Source organism: Podarcis tiliguerta, assembly GCF_965153285.1.
Source record: "Podarcis tiliguerta genome assembly, chromosome: 9".
Lineage (NCBI taxonomy): Eukaryota > Metazoa > Chordata > Lepidosauria > Squamata > Lacertidae > Podarcis > Podarcis tiliguerta.
In genome coordinates, this window is record NC_139542.1 from 33,340,128 (window position 1) to 33,365,693 (window position 25,566).

At 39.9% G+C, this 25,566-nt stretch overlaps 2 long non-coding RNA genes across 2 annotated transcripts in view; one reads left to right on the forward strand and one right to left on the reverse strand.

The window, feature by feature from the left end:
- Positions 1-25,566, reverse strand: part of LOC310685469 — a 222,671-nt gene that overhangs the window by 150,871 nt on the left and 46,234 nt on the right. Inside the window, exon 2 of the long non-coding RNA XR_014515302.1 lies at positions 8,146-8,260. This is a non-coding gene — a long non-coding RNA (uncharacterized lncRNA). The remainder of the gene's footprint in view (positions 1-8,145; positions 8,261-25,566) is intronic.
- On the forward strand, positions 74-1,242 carry LOC310685115. Its single transcript, XR_014515080.1, has 2 exons — positions 74-160; positions 992-1,242. It is a non-coding gene; the product is annotated as an uncharacterized lncRNA (long non-coding RNA).

Here is a 25,566-nt window from a genome sequence, read left to right on the forward strand (position 1 = left end):
ACAAAGTGCAAAAGATATAGAATAGAATAGAATAGAATAGAATAGAATAGAATAGAATAGAATAGAATAGAACAGAACAATCACTCTAGTTCATTTTATCCTGGGACAAATGAAAGGTACCTGGCCATTCAACCTTTTCCCCCAGTGGAAAAATACAAAGGTAAGAAAATAGCAAACCACATATTTCAGAATCTAATATTTCAGATTCTATCTACTTCACAAAAGTATGAAATTTTACTGAGTCTGTATAGTGATCCTCTAAGCAAAAATCTTAAAAAAAGAGAAAGTAAAGTTTAAAGTATAGTTCAAAGAAATTATCACATTTAATTGGTGGTTCAATGCTACATATGAGTTACACTTTGTAATACTTCCTTTGTCTTGGATTTCTGTTATCCTTACATCTCTAAATTTCACATAAAGAGCAATGTGAAAATGTCACTTACTTAAAAGCATCATTTTATTATAAGTGCATCTTCTATTGTGAACCATACTTTTATTCCAACACTTTTATTCCTTAATTTGTATAGAAAACTACCATTGTGGGAAATGTTGCCCTGTTTTAGCTCACCCATCCCACACATTCTTGGTTTTGAAGGTTCACTTAAGATGTTCTACAACAGAGTCACTAGATGGGGTGGCAAGAGAAAATGTGAGGCTGAATCAGGCAATATCAGATGCAGAGGAGCTGGAAACTGTCACCAATAACTCAAAGAAGTCCTATAGGTAGACGCTGTTGGAGTGAAGTGGTTGTCCATTGTCATCGCTGGGACATAGCTTTACAGGAATTTGAGATCTCATAGGACACAAGGCACCAATAACTGGAGAAAAACTCAAAACCACCTGGTTCCCTAGTGTGGTATTGTGTAGTGTTACAGAGTAGAAAACACAATGCCTTTTAAAAAAATGTTTTGAAGAGAAGTGCATTTCAAAATCTGATCAATATTTTTTGAGCTCCCTTGATGTTTTCCCCTCCCCTTTTCTCTCTCAACAGGAATGTGGACATGGGTCAGGTTCAAAACCAACATTCTGGGTATGACCTAAGTTCAAAGGCGTTATTTTAACAGCTGAATTGCAATAGCTAACAGAGACACGTTCTCATATGATGATTCAAAGGTACAGAACCTGACCCTCAATTCATGCTCTACAAATCCTCCATGCCCAACTTTAATCAACAAGCCTTTCTCGGTTCTTTCTCAGTTGTACATGCTGCTATTTTTATTTGAAAGAAACACATGCACATTTTACAGTTTCAGTCTCTCCATTATTTATCGTGTCTGTATTTATCTGCATGTTGTGTGCTATAGACTTCACCCCTAAATACATCATTTTAAAAGACAATTCTGTCATAATGACTATTTCATTATGTGTAATTCATCAATGTTTATAGTTATATTAAGCTATGAGAAAAGGTTTACTGGCTTTTTATCTTCATTATTGGCAGTAATAAGCTCTCACTTTACTGGAGAATGGAACAAAATATGGGATGAACAATGAGTGTATCTGCTAAAATATAATTCTTATTTGTTGTTTCTCTAATATTACTTTCCCAAACTACAAACAACATCAGTCACTGAAGACGAACTGCTGTGCTGTGATGGAAAATGTATGCTTGCCTTACAGTCATGTTTTTCTTCTCTTGCAAGATATCATTCATAATGGAAATTGTAAATCTTAACTACTGGTTTCAGAAAGTATGTCAAGAAACAAGTTCATGTTTTATGCCACGAGAAAAAGATTTGTGTAGTAAAGAATTAAAGTAAGTGAAATATATATTATGCAGAGAACAAACGATATAGCAAAAGTAATGACCAGCTCACAGCTCAGGAACCATCGTGTGGCCCTTGAACTCTTCAAAATGTGGTTCTTAAGCAATACAATGAAATGAATAGATGCAATATATCTTGTGGACATTGAGTTAGAGGCACAGTAGAATCATATTCCACTGATCTCCAGGGCATACATTATAAGAGAGGATCATTCATGTCATTCCCCCCCCCCACCCTACATCAAGATAATTTCTGTGTAGGAAGAGCTGTGTGCAACATCATGTCTGTCATGCAGGGAACAAATTGTACCATTTGCAGAAAATAGATGGATTGGAAAGTTGGCTTCCACCATATTTATTGCATATACTCTCATAATTAAAGCAATGAAAAAAAATAATTAAAAAATAATGATGATGATGATGATTTATCAACCATTCTTTGGGAATAGGGGACAAAATAAAATCTTCCAAAACTCATTTCTGGATGGGAAAAAGATATTTACTTCATTTGGGGTGGTTGAGAGTTCTCCCCCTTTCTTTCCTTGGCATTTAAACATTCGAATAACCTCCATGCTACTCAGTCAATGCAAGGCTCTCTGCACTTCTTGGAATGCCTTCTAGGGATGGCGAGAAATTCAGTTCATTTCACATTCAAAACCAAATGTATAAAATTCACACTTTCCAAAACAATACAAAAACTGAAACAGACATCCATGAACATTTGCACTAATCTGGCTTTGCAGTGTAGTTCTCCAATCAATGTTTCCCAAAATGCAGATATTAAGTAAAAATGTGTGTTAAAATGAATATATTAGTGGAGATAAATATATAAAAATGCATTATATTAGGAGAAATTTATTGCAAGCATGCTGCTTCCCCTACCTTCCAAGGATAAAATCATGGCAAGGGGGAGATCAGCCTGTCATTGTCCATCAGTCAGAAAAGGAGTGGTTGCAGTGAGCCTTCTGCCCTGTCACAGGTAGATCACTTGGTTTCAACTGACAGTGGTCATGTGACTGTGGAGCTGAAGGACCAAACACTTTAGCCTCTGCCATTAGCCAGGGGACCAAGAGCTACAGGATGGTTGCTCCTAAGAAGAACATTGTGGCAAAGAAGAGACTAATCTGGCCCATCCACTGGCTAAATAAATTAGTAATTTATGTTTTGAGGGAAAATACCTTAAAATATATCTATTTAATATTATCTAAATGCAATATTTATGTGGATTCTTTTTTTAAAAAAAGAACAACAACAGATTGATGCATAAACCAGAAGGGATAGGCATGTTTGAAAACAGGTTGGAATGGAAACAGTCAATCTCTAAAGAGTGCCATCTTCCATCAGTGCCCACATCAATGTTACCACTCTACTGGATCAGGCCAAAGGCCCATCTAGTTCAGCATCCTGTTCTCTCAGTGGCGCACCAGATGCCTATCGAGCCCTCAAGCAGGATGTGATAGCAACAGCACTCTCCCCACCAGTGTTTCACAGCAGCTAGTATTCAGAGGTCTACTGCAGGCTTCCTCAAACTCAGCTCTCCAGATGTTTTGAGACTACAGTTCCTATCATCCCTGACCACTGGTCCTGCCAGCTAGGGATCATGGGAGTTGTAGGCAAAAAACATCTGGAGGGCTGAGTTTGAGGAAGCCTGGTCTACTGCCTCTGACAAGGCATTCCCTCATCAATTTTTCCACAGTGGTGACAATTGCCCTGTTCCACAATGATACTCACATGAGGAAGGGGAAGGGGCCACACTTGCAAGACTTAACCCCACTAATGGAACCTATGCTAGCCTCTCCATAAGGCTGTCTATGAGTTAACAGGGATAGCCTGCTGAGTGCATGGAGGCTGTCCCTATGTATTAGAACCATGAGTGTCCAGATTTAAAGCTGATGAGGACACATTATGTATATTTCAGGACTCTGTCCTGCTCCAGACAGGTCCTCATCCCATAGGCAGTATCGGACAGAGGCACAGGACAAGGGCAAGTGGGTGCAACTTCATTCTCCACTCTACTTGCTTGCAGTTTGTTGTTGAATGCTCAAATAGGATTAGTGTCAAAGCTGATACCAGTCCGTGAGCTCCCTGTGATCTTCTGGCCTTTTCACCCATCATAATGACAGGCATTTTGCTAATATACTAAAGTTGATTTTCCTTTTATTTGCACTTTTCTCTAATCTCTCTTCTAAAGGGTAAAACGGCGGATATTGCTCTGCGTAGCTTCTAGCCTTGTTTGCATTCCTGTAGCCTCTTTGCTAGGAAATTAGCATCATCTGGAAAATCTGAGATAACTCAATGGCCGAGATGATTATATTCTAGTTTCCATCACCATTTAATATTACCCTCTCATGCTGAAGAAATAGCTTTCAAAGAACAATGAGTGATTTACACAGTATTGCAAATCAAAGCTTTCTCTGAAAATAGATTTGCTAAGCTACTGTTAATGTCAAGACTTTCTTATTTCCATTTATATTAAACAAGCAAAAAAAATTAAAAATTAAATTCTATACTACATTGTAAGAGGTGGCACTAAATCTTTGTGTACACACATTTACATAGATGTGACTGATTAATATAATACATCAGGTGCTTACAAATCATGGGTGAATTACAACATCTATTCCTGCTGTGTTTTTGAATTGTAACTTATCCAATAAAAACTGTCATGGTCCCAGTTCCTTAAAAGCAAGGCTAGCAGCCATGAGAAAATGAGCTCCAATGGTTTATTTGCCTATAGAAAGTCTCAAGATCAGCTTCTAGCTTTTCATATGCTCAAAAAACAGCAATGCCTTTGGGCCCCGACTCTATTACCTCTTGAATCTCTGCATGGATCAAGCAAGTTCAGTCATGTGAATATTCAAGAGTGGGTGAATCATCTAGTTGCTGGAGCTCCTAACAATCATTTAATTTTTTTTAATTAACCATCCTCAACAATTTGATATCACCAGCAATTAAATCACTGCTGACCTCAACTCTTGATTATTGATGAACAAGTTGAAAAGTAATGACCTCCATACTGATCCTTGGGGACTCCACTTTCTATATCCCTTAATTGGGTGAACTGTCCATTTATTTCTACTCTTTGCTTCTTCTTCCTTAACCAAGCACTAATTCGTTAGGATCAGCAACTGGTTCAGGAACAGGAAGCAGAGAATAAAAATAAAATGGGCAGTTCTCCCAATGAAGGGATGTAGAAAGTGTCCCTCAATCCTCGTCAATGTGAACAATATTGAACTAGATGGACCAATGGTCCTATGTTACTATGATTTACAGTGCAATCCTATACTTGTCTTTTCAAAAGTAGATCCCACTGAGTTCAGTGGAGCTTAGCCCCAGGTGAGTGAGTATAGGCTTGCAGCTAGGAGCAGCTTCTCTGATGGGGTAGAGTCACAGCAGTAGCTTCATGGTAACAGCACCACTGTCACCAACTGCAAGGGAGAGGCTCAAGATGGGGGTGAGGTCAAAGCTGGTAGCACATAGGTGGGCGTGGAAGGGCTCTGCAGATACAGCTGCACAGCTGCAACCACAACCTTGTCCCTCTCTGTCCTAAGATGTAGCAGAAATGCTGCCACCAGGAGGCTTTTACTGCAGTGCTCCACCACTACGCGAGTTGTTTCTGATTGCAGCCCTGTTTACTTATCTCTGCTTGTGGTCAGAAAGAGTGGGGGGGGGGATTCATCTGACAAAAGGATTGTGGCATAGCCATGAACGTACTTTTCAGGAGAGAGAAAACACCATCAATACCCGCTTCATTCAAACATACAAAACTATTGTTCTCTCCCTCCACCCCTCTATGTAAGACAGAAGTGTGTCAATGTAAGAAGCCAATAACATCTACAACAACTCTGTATTGGAAATGCTGCATGAAAACACATATTGCAGATGCTACAGAAATGGAGTCTAGGATAACTATGCCTAGAAAAGAAAGGTGAAGGTAGATTTGTTCCAGGGTGACCCATTTCTTTGCTTTCATAATGCTTTAAGCATCCATCTTGTCAGCTTAGAAGATGAAACATATTCTTCACTGTGTCTTGCTCTTTCCCCAGATAAATTAGCTTGTCATGGGCACCCTTAGCCAATGCATGATATGTCTAAACACAGCTAGAAGTGTTTTGCATTTGCTTGTGCTTGCTCAATCCAGCAACAAGAAATATCCCATATAATGTAACAGTGGTTCTCTGCTTGCTGCTTGTGCACTCAAGCATTGTAGCAAAGCTGGGAAATCATGAGCAGAATGCCAGCCAAATACCCCATGGGAATTTCTTTATTAGGAAATAATAGGCACCATAAAACCTATATATAAAAAAACCTCAACCAAACTTATATCTGAAAGCATTAGTGGCAAGAAATGCCATTTCCACTGACCCAGGTTTCAAGCCCATGAAACCAAATAATTTGCAAAAACTTACAGGAGACTCAAAAGTTCTACTGGAAACTACACTAGTTTGATTCAGAGGCAGATTATTCTGTAGAATTCTATCATATATTTTCTACATCTCAGACTACAATTCAAACTTCATACAAACAGTGGTGGCTCTTAGATTGTGGAACATAGTGTCCATGGCTTCTACTGGTAGGGGGTATTGTGTTTTGGCCAAATAATGAGGGAATCAGTGTGTTTCAGCTGTCTTCCCATGAGGGTTCAGGACCCCTGCCATTTTTGTCCTTTTCTGTGATGTATAGCTCTATAGTTCTCTGTTTCTTTAAGTCCATGGGCTTTGCAAGAAATAAGGCCATCTGAAATATTGTCTGAAAAGTTTTTAAATCAGAGTAGCAGAGGATATTTTTAAAAGTTAAAAGCTTCATTTACATGTTTAAAAAATTCTATGTTGCTATGCTTAAACAAAGCAAAGCAAAAGGAGCTCTTTAGAACTCTGTAGGCAACATCTTAGACATGAAAAGCCTATTGGGAGACAAAGGGGCCGGAAAGAAAAGGCCAGGATGAAGATGCAAAGTTCTAAAAATGTTTCTGCAAGAATACACCACTTGGCCACCTCTTAATTATTTTAAGGTAAGAAAGAGCTAGAGGCAAACTGCTGCTCCCCATCTTCCTTGGGGGTTATGGAGGAAAGTGAATCCTATTTTTCTCCCACATAAAGACTCTTAACCTTTGTTGTAACCCACTCTGGAAGGACTCCTGTGCCCATAAATTTAATTCAATTTGGCCAAAAGTACAAATTGTGATGGTCATTTTTAGATACCCTTTTATAGTGAATGGGGAACACAGAATTTCAAACAGGAAGAGACACTGAGGCAGCATGCCTCTCCATGCATGCCAGCTGTCTTGAATTAAACCCAAGGTTGTTTTATGAGAATATCGCAGCAAATTTATCAGATCCCAATACTTAGTTGTACTTTGTTTCCTAAACCATATTCCACAATTGCCACTATTGGACATGCATATTAAATTTGAGCAGCTACAGCTGGCAACGTGGAGCTAGCTGCTTGTGTCTGGCTTTTATTGCCATAGGCAAATGATCTATGCAGTATGATCCTGTGCATGTTTACTCAAAAGTAAGTCCTACCATGTTTAATGGGGTTTACATCCAGGTGTGGTAAAGATTACAGCCTAAGGCTAGAATCCTAGGCTCACTAATTTGGGAAAAGCACTGAGCTGAGTGGAATTTTCTTTTGGTATACATGCCTAGATATGTACTGCATAATGCATTGTGCCAAGCTCCTGCATTTGAAAATAGCAAGCATGCTTTTTATGACTCAGATTCTTCAGACTCAGATTCAGGTGTGAATTTCCACTAAAAGGCTATAGATCCTAGGCAACCTTTTATTACCTTTAAGTGACTGAAACCAATTGGAAGGTAAACATGATTAGCAATCTGAACTGTCAACAAAGTAATTGCCAGAAAAGTGAACTTTTAAACTGAATCCCATATTTAATTGAAATGGGGGGGGGGTGTACCAATTCCATTATAATGAAATCCATGGAACTGTAGCACAGTTATTGGAGAAATATATTTTTAAACCTTTTAAAGCACACAATAACCACAGAGCTCAAATCTTGACATTACTGTCAAATAAGCAAATACCTATCTGACTAATTATGCCATAAATTCCTATCCCAGCATCAAAGGTCACCGAAACAGAGCATTTGGATGTTAGTAGCTGATTGCAGTGCAATGTTTTAGAATGTTTTCTGTGGAAAATATATCAGAACCATGGCCCAATTAGAGGTGAGAGACCAAGCCATATTGAATTTATTTCAACAGAAAATAATTAAGAGATGTAACATTGTAAAGGGTATGCCATGGCACCAATTTCTATGGACACAGATGTATGCAAACTCTCATTAGTGTGCATGGTAAGGGTTTCTTAGTAAGTCAAATGCATACACGCACTTATAACAGTAAAAGGCAACCTCTTACCTATTTTTGCTCATTTTCATACTTTGTCAGCAGCACGGCAGATAAACTGGGGGCAGAAAGGAACCTCTAATTGCTGACTCACATGAAAGCCAGCTATCAGAAATGGCCATTTAATCTGTAATGAATGAAAAACAGGAGCAAATTTAGTTCACTTTTTCTTTTAAGAAAACAGTCAACATAATGAATAGGCCTCATTGTCATCACACCATTCACCATTCATTTTGGGGTGGGGATGCTTTAACTGGGAGTCCTCTCAAAGGCTGGAATTTCCCTCTGGTGACTGTCATTTATATAGTGTATTCCAGAGCATTTGGGGAAAAGGGACAGACTACTAACTGCATTGTCTCCTGATGTTTACACAGAAACTCACTTTAAGGTTGAGTTAATGGTAGAACAAAACGCTATCCCTGATTAGGCCTGCATAATGTCTTTGAGTCTCATATGCCACACCCCTCCACATCCTTCACCAGCCTTGCTTTGCACCCTCCTGTAATGTTTTTGCCTGGCTGGAATGTATCCTTGAAACAATACCTCTTGCTTTCCTGCATGGAGTATAGAGAAGTGTGTATAGAAACAATGCTACTATACACAGGTAAATAACATTACACCACTGGCATGCAGGTCCCAGAAAGTTGCCCAGAATGTACTGTGGCTAATAGATTTCTGTTCAACAAACTGAAAGGGGACACATCCAAAGCACTTACGAAAGGTGGTCTTTGACATTGAGTCTTTGACCAGCCATATTGATGTTATTCTGCATTTCTATGGTTCTGTGGTATGGGACAGCACATTTGAATGCATGCACACAATATACATTGAGTGGAAATGAGTTGCTATCCAAGGCTTTGGGGACCTGGGACATGACTATGCTCTAAGGCAGGGGTAGGCAACCTAAGGCCCATGGGCCACAAGCAGCCCACGGGGGTCGTTTAATCGATCCACGAGCCACCCACTCAACGAGTCCCTGCCCGCTGTGCTAAACTGGTGCAGCACAACGTGGGGACTCGCTTCCGCGGTGCTGGAAATTGTGTCTGCGCAGACGCTGGAAATTGCGGCCGCGTGTGCTCATGCCACAAGCGATCCAGCCCTCGGAGGGATCTCTGCTGGAGTGAGCTTGCCCAGGCGAGGTAAACCTTGCCGACCCCTGCTCTAAGGCAGTAATTTGGAAACAGCCAATATCTTCTTTGCCTGGGAGCTTTTTCACCAAATCACAAGCAAATTTGTACATTTCATAAAACCTTTGTGCAGAGACACCAAGTGCCACTTTTATTATGGCAGAAGATGCCTAAGCACTTAGCCAAAGTATAAATCTGAATATGACAAAACAGGCAATTTCAGGGAAGGGGAAAATTATTATTTTTGCTGTAACTTCTGTGAGTGTTTTCAAATTGTGAGGCTATTTCTTAAAATTCAGGGAAAGTGACAGAAATTATTATTCTTGCCAGCATGTGACATTCTGATAATATTTCACAAGTGCTGAATGGTTTTTGTTGCCTCCTGTCTCATACTTGCAGCTATTTTGTCATGGAACAATTAGCTTTGAGTTGAACGCAGTGGTTGCCAACGTATGAAATTTAGTTTTCCTGCTGGGTAGAAAACTGGGAGAAATTTCCTGCTGCTCTGCCAAGCCTGAGGTGATCATCAGTAATCCTGCAGGCTCCCTCTGCTCTTCTGGTGATAAATACTTCAACCGATTTGGCTAGCTCTTGAGTCCCCCCACCCCCATTTTATGTGCTGATTTAAAGCAGGGGATCTTTGATTTCTCTGTTCACACAATTATTATTGTTGTATATTCTACAGCTTTTGATGAGGCTGATGAGTCTTTTTTTAGCAGTGTCTGTGGTTGCAAATGCTTTGCAGCATTGTTCAACACCGTGGGACCATTACCTGCATATGCATGCTTAAAAACTGGCCACCCATGGGTAGCATTTAGGAATAACATATATCCTACAGTGTACCCTAAGAGGCAAATAGGTGCACTTCTTTTAAGCTAAGTAAAGGAAAGCTTTCACAACAAAAAATGTCAAAATGCATTTTCCCCAAATTGGAATATACATATTCATATATACATCTGTAGATGAAACACATACACACACAACTACAGAGAGCATATTGGGACAAAGTTGGAAAAAGGAAATCACAGCCAATGAGTAGGCTTCTGTGAAACTTATTCAAGTTGAACGAGTCCTGTGTAGATTCTCTCAGTGTGACTCAGAGGGTTCCATAAAATTTACGGGCAAAAACAATATTCTGTGAAGCTAAGGAACAATGAGGGAATGTCTTCTTTAGAAATTTACAAGGGCCAAGAAGTGAAAATGGTCACTTGACGGACAATAAACTTTACACAATTTCCGCCATTCAGAACAGGTAAAGTACAAGAATCATGTAGAAAAATCTATCTAGAAATGGTAGAAATGCTGCTGGTAGGGGTGATTCATCAGGTGACAAAGGGATACATTAAACATGTATTGGGTGGAGTTGAATTCCCCTTCAAAGACCAGGGTCCCAGCTTGGACACATTTTTAGATGTAAATACATTTACATCAATGTGAAGTAGGGGTTTAATTTTTTATCATTATTCTTTTTAACTTCATCAAAGGTAAAAAGCCTCTCTAAACCAATTGGTCACTTGAGCTGCTCTGGAATATGGCAGCCATCTGCTCTAGGCACCACAGGGAATTTTTTTAACATGTGAAGTGTGTGGAAATCCCTTCTCAGCCCCAGTGAACACCCACCCACCCACCCCACAGTGACATCAGTCTCCTCAAAATGCCCTGGTTTCCATTTGGGAAAACCAAAATACAGATTTAGATGTTGTGAGTGTTCTCCTCTAGACTCTGATTTAGGATTTGCCATCCTGTTTTAAGCAAAACATGTGTCTATGCAACCCATATAGCTTAATCTGAAATTTACTTTTAAGAAGCGTCAAGACTTTAAAGCTCTTGAGTGCAGACTTGGACAGGATGAAGCAGCAGCAAAAGACTTCCAGGGTTTTAGAAACCATTTTGACAAAGAGCTGCAGCGGTGGAATTCAGAGTGGGCACAGTACAACTAATTATGATCTTGCATTAACCACACAGCTTACACAAACTGTTATGAGTTTGAGGTGTTAAACTCTAAACCAGACCCCTTTGTTCTCTAGATCCAGCAAGCATTTAAAGCTAATCAAACCAAGCTAGCTTCCTAGTGAGGTGATGAGTGATTAAGGGGCTAGGTGCAATATGGCAAATGGTGGGGTCTCCTCCCTCAACAGATAAAGCCAGAGTTTAGAGACTTGGGCAATGATGTGAGCTGCAGGAAAAGCAGCAGGCTGGAGAAAGAGCCTGAGTCATGCTTGATTTCTGTTTGAGTTCAAGGTTGTGTATATAAAGCATATATCATAAAGATACCACAGTCTCCACTGTGCCTCATTCCTAACCCAGGTAAATGTCTGGAACCCCTGGAATTTCACACCACTATGAGATTGGGGTAGTGTGCAACAGTACAGTAGGTCTGCAACTCACACTTATTCTTCTTTTGCACTCACAGCTTTAGGCAGATCACAAATAGATAGATGATAGATAGATAGATAGATAGATAGATAGATGATAGATAATAGATAGATAGATAGATAGATAGATAGATAGATAGATAGATGATAGATAGATAGATAGATGATAGATAGATAGATAGATAGATAGATGATAGATAGATAGATGATAGATAGATGATAGATAGATATAGATAGGAGACAGTAGATACTTGCTTACCATGAGATACCATGAGATATCATGGGGTGTCCGAAGGATATTCCTGTACAGAAACAGCTTTTAAACCCCTGTGCCTTGCTTACAGGGCTCTGGGACAATTGCACAAGGTCACTTGTAGGCTCCAGTGGTATCTTGTGGAGCCATCCAAGATCTCACAAGACCTTGGATGGCAGGGCTGGTTGCATAATTTTGCCTTTGTGTGTGGACCCCTGGAATGTAACCCCAGAGTAAATTGCAGGCCTACTCTACACATTTCTAAGTGATAAGTTAAAAAAACAGTTCTGTTCATCACACACACACACACGACTATCCAAAAAAATGTTCTGTGAAATCATGAAAACATATCCCAAAGTCCTCCATTTTGTTTCATACAAATATCCATCTTCTGTGTAATAGAAGTGACTCAGAGGCAGAGAGGTAGGCATATAACAACACATAAATGAGCAAATTAGGATATAAAGCCTATCTTGGTTGTCTCCTATACCAGTGTCTTATCTATGCTTCATTATATAATATGGTCATTTAACCAAATGCTAGAAATCAGAATGTGAGGAAATATGTCTAAGTGTTATACAATAAGAAGATAATTTGTATGTAGTAAACGGAAAGTGAGTTTCTCAGGCTGCTGTACTTGTATTTAGCAAGTGAACAGATTGGACCAATAAATGTCTGACCTTTTAATAATTTTCCCAATTATCTTTACACAATAATTTCTAGATTAGGGTACTGTGCAAAGGGAGGGCTTGAGGGTTTTTTAATAGATGGAGATTATGTCATGCTGTTTTAAAGAAATACAGATGAGAAATATGGAAGAAAAATGTAGATTGCAATATAATTACTACAATGTGAAATCATATGTCTGAATTCATGACTGGTGTTTGGTGCATAAGAAGAAAAAATGTGAAGATAAATATGCCAGAAATGAATACAAGAAAATGATCAACCATAAAATGGGAAGAAAAGAAATGTAGAGGTTTAACGATACAGCACTGGACTGTGATCACTCTCTTTTATTCCCAAACACTTTATAATTTTTCTGACATCTATTACTTTTCTTACATATTTACATTTATAAATACTTCTGGTTGATGATAATAATTTTTACAGCACAATATTGATTCATTTGCCCAGCAGCCCAGAGGTTTAAAAGCAAGTTCAGAAAGCCAGAGTTCAGATAACAATTTATGCTAACAATGGAACAATGACAATTGTTAGCATAAATTGTTAGCATAAAAATGATAACAATGGAAATAAACTGTAGGCATTATTCCCTCCTATATAGTGGAGATGCAGTTACCCTCACCACCTCCCCTTCTGCAAAGATAACATCAGAGTTGCACCCTAAGGGATGGGGTTGTGGGGGGGGGGGAGCCGTGACTGATTGATTTTATGTTGCCTCATTTTTCATCTGCTCCTTGAATTATTGTACCATCTGGAAATGTTGTGGTTTGGTTGCCCATTGGGGTTGTGAATCTGGGCAGGTAAGGAAAGTGAGGAGAAATATATCTATATATCTCCTCAATCATGCATCTAGCCTGGGGATAATCTGGGGCTGCTCTTTAAGGGCTATCATGCAAAATTTGGGTGAGTGCTAGACAGTAGGGCCTGGGTGCATGTGTTGGGTTCAAACCCAAGGTTCACCTAGTGTCATGGACTGTCTGGATGCAGAGGAATGGAATCAGCTGGGGAACCACCAAGGAAGATGTCTCAGAGTCCATGGAATTGTGGTGGGACAACAATGAGTGGTCTGAGGGAACAGAGGAAAAAGACGGCAAATAGGAGTTTTTAGAAGCTGAAGAGTTAACAGGGGCTGATAAGCTGGGTAGAGTCTGTGGTAGAGAGAAGTCAAGAATCAGAGGCAGAACCAGGTGAGTGAGAGGATTGTGAGGCTAAGAGACAGAGATGAGTCAGGCTGGTGAAGAGTCATGGGAGTCTTCCCCTCCTGCTGTGATAAGCTCCCCTTCCCCCTGTCTTCCAGAACCAGGAAAGGGCTGAAATGGGCAGAACAGAGACAGGCTGCATGCATGTGCAGTCTCCAATTGCTGGGGAAAGCCCTGGGGAGGAGGGGACTTAGGTAGCTGTAGGGAGACAAGGACTTTTATTCTCAGCAATTGATTCTTGGGGTAATACCTATGAGTACCAGGGATGAGCTGCTGTGCTCATTAGGCCTGATACTCAGCCAAGTTTGTGAAGATTGTGTTTTGCTAATAAAGAGTTAACTCCAACTTTCAACAGTGTGATTTACTGTCGGCTTGCTCTGTGACACCTAGCAAAGAGGGAATCATTTCTTCCCCATCTTTACCTTGGAAGCCACAGCCTTTGGCTGCATCACATCCTCAGGTTTCTGGAATGATGCTTCTTTCCCTGCGTTTTCAAAGATGAATCATGGGAGAACAGAAGCACGTCCGTATGAAGGGTGGCAACATTACTAATGACATCCACTGTTATGTCACACCATGCCCACTGGTGTGAATGAAATTTAGTGTGACACAACAGTATATCGATCAAAAAGCCACTGTTCCATAATGCAACAAAGAATGTAGCTTCAAAGGAATGTTAGAAACTGGGAGAGCATTATAACATGGAAAACTAACACAATAATCCCCACATCTGAATGTACCCCGAATCATCAACTGCTCACAGTTTATGAATTTGTCTAATTGGGTTGCAGTTCCTCCAAGTTGTTATATTTCCCCACTCCATGTTTTGCCTCATGAATCATATTTGTGAGTGTGGGAGCAAAAAATTGTTTGCCAAAATATGGATAAACGGAGTTCAGGAATTTCACTTGCTTCTGTGTTTCTCTTACATTCCAAAGCTCTCTGGTTCAAGACATGGAACATTGGATTATTGTTACTGTTTATCGGCAAATAAATAACTTACGTAATATTAACACAAGGACTTCCGTGTTTTAATATTACCTCATTATTCTCAGCAATGTAATTAGATTTAGAGATGCATTTTCATGCTTAAAATATATTTTAAGTGCTCTGCTGGATGTGGCAAAATCATTTGTTAGAGGGTGTGCTTTTTCTGAAGGACAAAATGCTTTTTCGTGAGTAAGATTCCATCAATAAAAATATCCTGCTTGAGTCTCTATTTTAAACTGGAAGGACAGGAATGCATGTAAACCTTTTTGGACAAGGTAGCTAGCATTGGATAACAAGATGAGAGGTGTTCTTCAAACTTGCCAGGAACTAAGCTGCATGAGTGATGTCAGGTCAAAATGAAGTCCTTTATGCTCACTCCAAAATCAATTGGCAACCAGTGCAGACTATGGAACACAGGTGTAATGTATAAAGTGCCAGTTAATAAGCAAACCACTCCCAACTGTCTTCATCCATCAAGGCCCATCTGGCAGTTTCACTCTAAAGAAGCAAGCCAGCAAATAAACAAGCAACCATGGACTCTTTGATCATTTCTGGTCCCATGGCCTTCAAACTATAGAGACACCTTAACCCAAAGGTTTTCAACCTCTTTCAGTCAATGGCTCCCTTGTCCAGCTACATTCTTTCTGCGGGTCTCCTGTGGGGAAATGTGCTCTGAGCCTCAGAAGTCCAGTTATGTCACCCTTTGCCTGCAGAGCCAGCAGCCCCGTACCTCTTTTCGAACACCCTCCGTTGTGGAGTGTTCTCTCAGCCTGCTTTCCTCTCTCTTCTCCTTGGGAGTCCTCTGAGCAGCAGCTTCCACCACCGCTGGTCTCTGAGATTCCCCCCACCTCAAAGAGAGATGCCTCCTCGAGCTGCCCCCCAGGGGCCTAGAAAGAGGATGCCCCCAGCCTTAGCAGCCTGTTGGGGACTGGTCAAAGGGAGGCAGGAGGCGGCAGCAGGTGCTGCTGGGCCTGCATGGCAGAAAGGCTCCCTTTGGCACTGGGCACTCAGCTCCCAGGCGGGCACTGCACACAGCAAGCAAAAGAAAGGCCAGCACTGCACCTGCCTGCCCGGCCTCGCACTTGTCCACCTGTTCCCACCAGCAAGGGCTTGTGGACTGGCTGGGTGGGTTCCCTCACCCATTTGCTTGCTTATTCTGAGGCTGCCTTAGCTCCTGGCCAGCCCCAGAGGCACCATTCGCCTATGGAGCTTGTAGCCAAGGCTGCTGCAAAAAAACAAAAACAAAACAAAAACAGCTGTGCAAGCCTTTGGGAGGCAAAGACATGAGGAGGGAGGGAAGGAAAGAGGGACAGAAGCCAGTGTTGCCTGTGGCACACCTGACCATGGCACACTGGTTGAAAACCCCTGTCTTAACCCTTTCAGGCATTTCTCTCCATTTTATTGACATAATGTGGAAAGAAGCAGGAGGGCCATCTATTCTCATATGAATCTATGCCAGTCTCTTCCCCACATTTGGAGGAAGGTCTGAAAGGGGAGCCTGTCAAATATACACAATCTGTTCCCATTATCTGGAACAGCTCTGCCGGTGGATCAGCCAGGTGAGGGTAAGTGTTATACAGTGGGGTACATAAAGGGAGGAGATTCGCTTTCCCAGTGGCTACTGCTTAGGGCTGTACAACCATCTGTCCAAAGCCTAGATTCTGAACCAAATTGGCCCTAGTCAGGTTCATATCAGTCATCATTAAACATGTGTTGGGGAAGGGGGAGAATAAGGAGAAGGGGACACAGACTAATGTTTAAATCTCTGGTTATCATTATAATTATTATATATTGATTTATACCTCACATTTCCCAGCTGGGGCAACTCCTAATTTGCTCCAGGGCTCAGATCCAGGTCATGCTGAATGTGGATCATCCTGTGTCAGATTGGAGCCTATCCAAAGTGCTGGGTCCCAGATTGGAGCCTATCCAAAGTGTTGGGTCCCAGATTGGCTCTGGGGGACTTGTGCACAGTCTTACCATTGTTATCTATACCCTGCTCTTTAAGACATCTACATCACACATGTGCACATGTACACACCCAAATGCCTATTTATTTGTAATCAAAGTGACGGAGTTCCAGTAAACAACAGTAACGTCCCCAATTCAATCCCTGGCATCTCAAAGTGGCACTAGGAACATCTGAAACCCTGAAAACCACTCTTAGCTATTACAGGCAATATGGACCTAGATTGACCGATGTAAGGCAGTTTCTCATGTTATTCAGGCCTCAAGGAGTGACACAATGTAGTTGACATAAGGGACAGTTATGGGAAGGGCAAAGGAGGGAAAAATAGGTGTGAGATACATGCTGGGGCAATGTGCTTGAGAGGCATGACTTGTATGTTTATTCACATGAATGCTCACAAAAACATTTAAAGCCAGTGGAGCTACAACGTGCTTTAATTCTTTTCCTTATCAAATTCAGACACAGAGATACTGGATACGCAAAATATAAATGCCTAGCTGCATTTTTTTTTTATGGAATTCATCTGCAGCTTGTACCATGTTTTTAATAGTCTGGCAAACCAGCACTAGGAACATCTATATTAGGACCTTCAACAGTATGAATGATGCTGACAATACCAAAATGTGGCCTCAGCAAATATGTGTATCTGTCAAATGAATCTAATGGCTAACCTACTTACATGCCAACAGTTTTTCTTCTCTCTCTCTCTCTCTCATTATTTCTTTTCTGTGTGAGCTAAATGGGGGGCAAAAGAGCTCCACTATATTTTGTTTTGTTGAAGTACAGTTTCTTTGGACAGGTTTGCTCCAAGAACATGAATTAGCTGGATTGGAATGTAGATGTAGAATTATTCAGCTGCAGTTACTGGAAATTCAAATTAATACTCAATGGATCTTGAGATCCCCTATCTTGGATGTATAGCATCTTTTTATAAAGCTCTCATTCTCTCTCTCTGAATTAACAAATATATTGAGAAAAGCTCACAAATTCTGGAAGGCATATTGAATGTAAGTCACAATAACATTGCAATTCCTGTCACTTTACCTTCTGGGGATACAGGCTGGTTGGAAGCTACGCTTCAATATCTGGACAGACATCTTGGGAAATGGTTGGCTCTTTTTCTGTCTCCAGTGAGCTAATGTGACCACTCTGAGAACCACTTATACTCTAAGCAAGGTTTATAAATCCTAGACTGGAAGCTGGGCAGGAACACAACGTTCTTTCAGAATGGGCTCTTAATTGGAGCTTGTGGGGAGGTGCTTTAGCCAAGAATCTTAAGTTAATTAAAGCTGACATCAGAAGAGACATTATTGTTAGTCTGGCTGGATGTCTATAGTTTGAAGAACATTTGTGTACAGTTTAATTTGAATTGCTACTGCCCTCTAGCTGCCACAGGGCAAAATCAAAATAAAGATTAGCATATCATGTGACACCCAGACTGAACAGGTAGTGAATTTTGCGTTTCTCTAAGACTTCAGTGTCGATTCTGCATTTCTCTAAGACAGACTTGCCCTGAGGTAGAGGGAGGAACTACATGTTTTCTCCATGATATTTTCTGCACTTCTGGTTTTACAGAACTCTCCCTAGTTGAGACTATATGCTTGAAATGTCATACATTTTCCTAACTTTTTTGTCTGTTCTGTTCTAAGGGGATAAAATGAACAATGTTCTGATTCATCTGCCAATGAAAATGTTGAAAGTCTGACTGGGGCTGACAGTTCCCAAATCTTATTACTTCATTCCTAACTTTATTTTACATTGTGTCAGTGAGTGATACAGCGCAAATCTACAGTGACAAGCTAACCATAAAAAAAAGAACGTAAGTGATACATTGAGTCAATCCAGTCCAACATTTTTATCTGTGTGAAAGGGGGAAGGCAAGGTAGACTAAAAGATAAAAGGAATGTTGAAGTTTGGGCAATTAGCTTTACATTCCTTGAATTTTTTTCTAATCCTCAGCATGTAAAAACGGGACAAAGGTGTCTGATTGCAAATTGCAATTATAAGAATTGTTGAGTAAAAAAAATCACAATAAGACAGGAAATACCTAAACAGAAGATGTAATATATTCAGAAGAAAGTATTATTTCATTCCAGGGTTTGGCATACATAGAGAAATTGCATGTGTTGACGCACACACAGGCATTAGGAACAAAGGAAGCAGACTTATACCAGACCATACCATTAGTCCGTCTAGTTCACTGGCTGGCATGGACTTTCCAGGATTTCGGGCAGGAGTCTCATCCATTCCAGTCTTGCCTGTAGACACCAGGGATTGAATCTAGGACCTTCTGTATGCAGCTATTGCCCTGGCCTGTGTTATTGAGTGTCAGATAAGGAATGGAATCCAATATCAACTGTGTATGTAAATGTGAAATTTTACATGTGAAAGTTCTGTATGGATATGTCAATGCTGCATAATATCCCAAAATTTCATCTGAAGGAACACTCAGAGATCTTTAAATGAAGGATTCAGGGCCATTTTTCTATCTCATTTCCCCCAAACACAAATCCCAGTTCCTGCCAAGGACTTAACCCTGAATGTAGCCGTGGTTTAAGATCTCAGCTGCCTTTGTACAGATTTGCATTCATCTCACAAAGATTTAATATTGCTCTAGAATATAAACCCTTTTTTATTTATTTGATAATACAAAAACACCCTCCCCCCCTCCTGCTCAAGCCCTTTGAACACTTAAGACAGCTGGGATTTGCATTTCTAATGCTATGCTTGAAGAGGTGAGCTGAAAGTATTGAAATTTTGAGCTTTTTTTCTAATTGCCCTTCAAATGTGTAAAGCTGTCTTGTCTGTTGGGAAAGTCACAGAAAAGTCTATTAACTTTCACAAAACCAGGAGTTCATCCCCTTAATTTTGATCTGGAGGCATCACGCATTTCTGAGAAAGACCTCAGTCTAATCTTACCTGCAGGCTGCTAAAGCCATGTCTATATTTGACCACCGACTGTCCTTTTCAGAATAAGGGAAAGAAAGGAAAGGAAAGGAAAGGAAAATATACTACAGCAATTCACATTCACAAAGAATAGTGGGAAAGTATTGGCAGCTCTGGCAGCATGTCTAAAAGAGTGAGCAAATAATTCAATAGCTCTCAAACAATGTGAAGAAAATTCTTTTGTGTAGGTGACATAGCCAAGAACTAGGATTGCAAGGCAAACTTTAGAAATATTTATTTTTCAGTTAAGGAACGTTGAATCAAATAAAAGACACTTATAGTCAACAGGGCTGGTCCCAAATAGTGCTGCACTACCTCAAAAGCCAGAACTCTGTGCAATTCAATCAAATCTCTAGATATACAGAAGGCATGCAAGTTGCTAAAGGACGCAGAACAGAACACAGGTTCCTCAGAATGAGAAACCACTTTTTAATTTGATAATGGACCACTTTTTACATGGGGGGGGAGGAGTTCTGTAGCTTAGTGATAGAGAGTACAAGCTGTGAATGTAAAAGGCTGCAGGAGTTATATTTGAAATCTCAAGGTAGGGATGACAAAAACCTTGGAGAAGCTTCTGAGTTAAGATAGGCCCATAGTATTATGCACTATGGTGGATAAAGGGGGACATTCAATGAATTTCTACTGTTTTGTTCCCTTGCTGCTGCTGCTACATTTGCTTGTGCTTGACCATTCTTACTGGGGGGTTTATTGTTATAATGTAACTAAATCTATTTTTTTCTTTTTAAAAAGTACCTTTTTAAAAGAGTAAATTCAACACTGGAGTAGCGAGTTCCATCTGAATTTGATTCTCTCTCTTGCTATTTGGTACTGATCTTTGAGTTGGGTGGGGTTTATCCTTTTGTATATTGCAGGATTAGCACTTTTATGTGAAGGTGGCAGATGTAGGCAGGCAGAGAGTAGAAGCAAACATGAATGCACTTTCATCAGTCTGTCACCAAACTTCATAATGTCTTGGTTTGTATAATGAACTTGGTGTGCTCATAAAATATCCTAGTATTCTGATGTAAACTATCAGTCTTCTGATAGCTCTTTCCCATCCTGGATTGTAATCAGAGCCAGATAATAACTTCCTGTCCTTACAACTCACTCCCCAGTTCCAGCAGTAACAGGGGAAAGAACGTAAGAACCTGTCCAGAGACAACTGATCCGTCTAGCTCAGTGTTGCGTACACTCACTGATAGGCATCAACTCTCTAAGGTTTCAAATAGGGGATATTCCCAGACCTAACTGGAAAGGTCAGTGATTGAACATGGGGCATTCTGCCAATGATGCCATAGCAGTGTTCAAAGCAAACGAGGAAGTGTTATCCCATGCTGTGAACACAGATAATTCATAACCACCGCAATACCTGCTCCCTAGTGTCAATAAGTTCTTATATACTGGAAAGACATGTAAGTGAATAGATGGCAACAGTGCATTTCCTTTTCACTGCTTTCATTGTTTTGTCCAAGCAGCAAAACTGAGCCTTAAGGTACAATTTGGAAACTGAAGAGGGGTAAAAGATGGGTGCAAAAGATGTGAAAGGTGGTATCAGAATAGCACTCAGTGGTTGAGACCATTTGTCATTTGGTTTAAATGCTTGCTCTGTGCTATGGTGTAAGGACTAATGCAATAAATGTTATTGTTGTAGCATTCCTACTATGACCAAGTACCATCACAGCCTCCCCAATTCACATTAGAGCTTAAGAGGGGTTTTTTTGGGGGGAGGGGGTACAAAAACACAAGTGGATTGTAAAGTTGTTGCATATAGAATATAATAGATATACTTTGTTGACTGATGGTGAGCCCTTTTGCTTGATCTTGGTCTGTCAATTCTAGGTGTTTGTAAGGTAGTCATACTGTGAGGTAAAACTTGAATGAATTATCAGGATTTTCACAATACCAAATACTTGAAATTTCAAGCCTGATTTGACATTATGAGAACATCTGATATAAGCAGCATTTTAGGACCCATCCTATTCTCCTGATTGTACTTTAAAAAATGTTTTTAATATTGTATTTTGAATTACAGTATTAACCAGGGTCATTATGGTGAAGTGCTGGTAAAAAATTGAAATAATAATAATGTGTGCTTTTCTCCCCCTATACAGGAACTATTTTTATTCTTTGTTGTAGCATGAAGATTTTTGGTAGATAGCAGCTTATGGCACAATCCTATTCAGAAGTGGGTTCAGTTTATTTCAGTGGTGCTCAGTCCAGTTACGAGGGTATCTTGAAACACATAAGAATTCCATCGAAATATTATGTTTCAAATATAATTATAGCAAGTCTCCAAGATTAACTGTATTATGTTAAAATAAAAATAAATGTGATTACTTTTGTTCTCATTATAAGCATTTTAAAACAATTCTACATAGTCAAAAGATTTTGTCTGTTGTTAATAATTATTCCTCTACAGAAAGGTTTAACAGCTTCCAGATACCTAAATAGCAAACGAAGGGCTAATTTTCACCCTTGCTGCTTGCACATTTGATAAAAATGATACATGAAAATAAGAACTAACCTCAATATTTTACAGCAAAACAAAACTCGCTGTTTAATGTTACATTTCTATTTTTAAGATATAGCACTTGCTGGAGGGTGGTGATCAAAACACAGTGTATAATTAGAAATTTAAAAAAATATCCGCAAGTGCATTTGAAACATAGCTAAGTTTACAAAAGCTTTTTCACTGTAAGCTTTTACTCTCTAGAAACTACCGGTACTTCAAAGCAGACACATCCTATCAATAAAGTGAACTAGGAGCATGAACATTCCTCTTTTGGGGATAGAATGCCTGCATATGGATGGTTCAGCCCCAATTTGCATGACCAATGGTCAAGGATGATAGAAGATGTACTTCAGCAATATCAGAAGGTTGCAGGTTTCCCATTCCTGCCATTCTGCCTACTGCTGCATTCATGAATGTAGGGTTATTAACTTTACCCAGCCTTTCCTTTTGAACCGTTGAGTTACTTCATATGTAGACTTCAATGCTGTGGTGCAGAGAGGAAAGAAACAAGGCACTATCTGCCCAATATTGAGATTCTTCTCCATACAGAAAGATTGTACTCTATATTCCAATTATTTCAAGCACATGGGTTGTAGTCAGCATAGTGCTAAAGTAAATGTTTGAGTGACAGAGCATTCTCTTCATCTCTTCCTTCCACCCTCCACCAAGCATGATCTGGGGTTTTCCTCAACCATCTGGAGCAGATTTGGGAATGGCATGGGGCATGTGAGGAGGGAGGGGAAAGAGATGAGGGAAATCCCCTTATTGTTGGGAGTATTGGTCATTCGTTGTCAGAAAACTGTCTCTGTGAGTTTTTGCATGTAAGATGGAACTCAGGCTGTGGAGTGGGATTGTTCACACAGCTGCAAGATAAGTCAGTAAAATCATGTACATGCACATTGCACTATGTGAGCAACTGAGAGAACTTTCATTTTGTCTGTGGAGAGGATGCAAGCAAATCTACACGCATGGGGATCCACAGCCATTAAGGACTATCTCTGTAAATAGCGACCAATATGCTTAATGATGGGCAATATAGTAATCTGCCTAGAACACTCTTGTGTTGCTGGTCAATCAGACTAAGGGTGATTGCACTCGTTCACTCTGCTGGCAGTGTGCCAGGCAACTCTGTTTTATGACAACCTTCATGCCATAAACAGCCACACTTACAGCATCACAAAAAGTTAGTTGAACACCTCCCAGTAGTTCCATATAAGTATCCTTGGATTTTCACCTCCTGGTGTTACAGGGCTTTCAATCCAAGTTTCATGCGGGTGTAATGCCCACAGGGATATCTGAGCAAGGAAAGAGGTTCCCCATTAACATCTGGTAACAGTGTTCCATATATGACACCATTGCATGTGTAAAATAGGTCCTGATATTCATGGAGAAGTTGTTTGCATCAAGGTCTGTGCACATCAGAGCATGCATAATGGATGCATTTTCCTTTTGCTGCCGGACTGGGGAGAAACTATCATTCTAGTTTGTAAATTACACACTTCTCTCTGCAGTGTGGTTACACTGTTCTCATTCATTTGGGCTTAAAATTGTTTGAAGGTTAGTTGACTATTCATTCATTTTGCTTTGGGGAAGCATGGAGAAGTTTCTGCGGCCTGAAGTTTGCAAAGAAAGGCTTCAGCACTTTGCACGTTTACTTAGGGGGAAGTCATATTAAACTAAATTGGATTTATTACCAAGTAAACATGAACAGGCTGCAAATTTATTTCCCACAAACTAAAAGAGATTTGCCAATCGGTATATCATTTGTAGTCATGTGAAGCTTTGTTCAAACCCCACCCACCCCCAGCATTTTTGTATAAAGAATAAAAAGGATAAAAAGTTAACAACTCATTGAATATAATAAAAGGGAGGAATCTTCGGCTTTCTAGTGGGAGTTATGCACAGATGATATATGGTTTTCACTTGGGCAATTAGGCATTGAGCACCTGTTTTGTTTCGCCCACTGCGTTGTGATTTACTTTAGAAGGAATAAACACAGATTGTCTCTTTCAGTACACAGACTGCTTCTCTTTGATTTTTTTTTAAATGGCCTCCTCTTCTCTGAAGACTTTAATATTCTCACAAAAACAGAATGAGAGAAAAGCACAAAAAGAACAAAAGTGCCACTACAATATATGAACAAAATAAATTACAATGCCCACCTTCATTTTTTTCTATCAAATTTGTAAGATAGATTCATTTTTTTATGAATTGCACCATTTTTTAACTGTCAAGGTACATAGCCAGGGAAGAAGAGGCTGCAACTTATCTTTTGTTTTGCTTCAAGTGGCAAAATATCTGGGCCCAGCCCTGTTGAAGACTGCAGTGAAAATAGACCGTGCATGCACTGTTTCTGCCATTAGATATTCTCCAAGTGAATTCAAAAAGACCTCAGCACAAGACAAAGCTAACCCACAGAAGAATATGCAATCATTCCATCCAGCCTTGCCTTCAAAACAACTGTCCCTATCATTTCCACACAACCTATCACAATGTACAAATCGTGTTCACCTCATACCTGCAGCCAGGTTGTTAAAGGAATTGGGTCACAACAAATGTCAAACATAATAGGATGCCATGCTAATGTCAGAAAGCAACTCTTTACAGATATGATGACCAATAAATCTGCTAAGCAAAAAACATAGAGGTCAGCTCTAAATGCCAGTAAAGAACTATTTTTAGTTAGAGAACGTTTAAAGTTCTGATCTCAACAGCTGCTTTTGTTTATCAGGCAATGCTGTTCCCCAGATTCTTCTGCATATTTCAGTGTGTTCTTACTGTACTTGCTCAACGTGAGTAATTTTTATCCTTTCTGCACTTAAAGTAAAGTTCATAGGGGTTTATTTTAATCTTTGTTCTTCATTGAATTTTTATCCTGTTGGAAATTTCATTGTTTTAAACGCCTCTGTTACTGCAGATATGAATTCCTTGTGGGGGAAAGGAATACTGTCCGCTGATTGTCATATAAGATGTTCTTGCTGCGATGTCCTTCACACTGAATTAGATTAATGGACGTTAATTGATTCAAGCTCTTTAACATGCATGTTGCCATTTGTCAGCCATTCTGTTGCCATAAGGGCTGCATAGATTCTTAATGGTGTTTGTGACATCCTTTCTTTCAGGTTTAATTTTTATTCCCAAACTATGTTCCTTTATCTCAGAAGTGTTATTATGTAATTATCAGACTTTAGCGTTGTGTGTGCTACATTTGGATGCTTCATTGTCATTTATCCCTTATGATCAAGGGTGATTGTCAATTAATTTGCATAAGACTTAGCCAAACAATCTTTAGTTCATACTGCTTGGCATATTATGCAGAAGCTTCTGGGAGAAGCTGCTGTGTATTATCCCTTTTCCTGTGTCATTGGACCATTT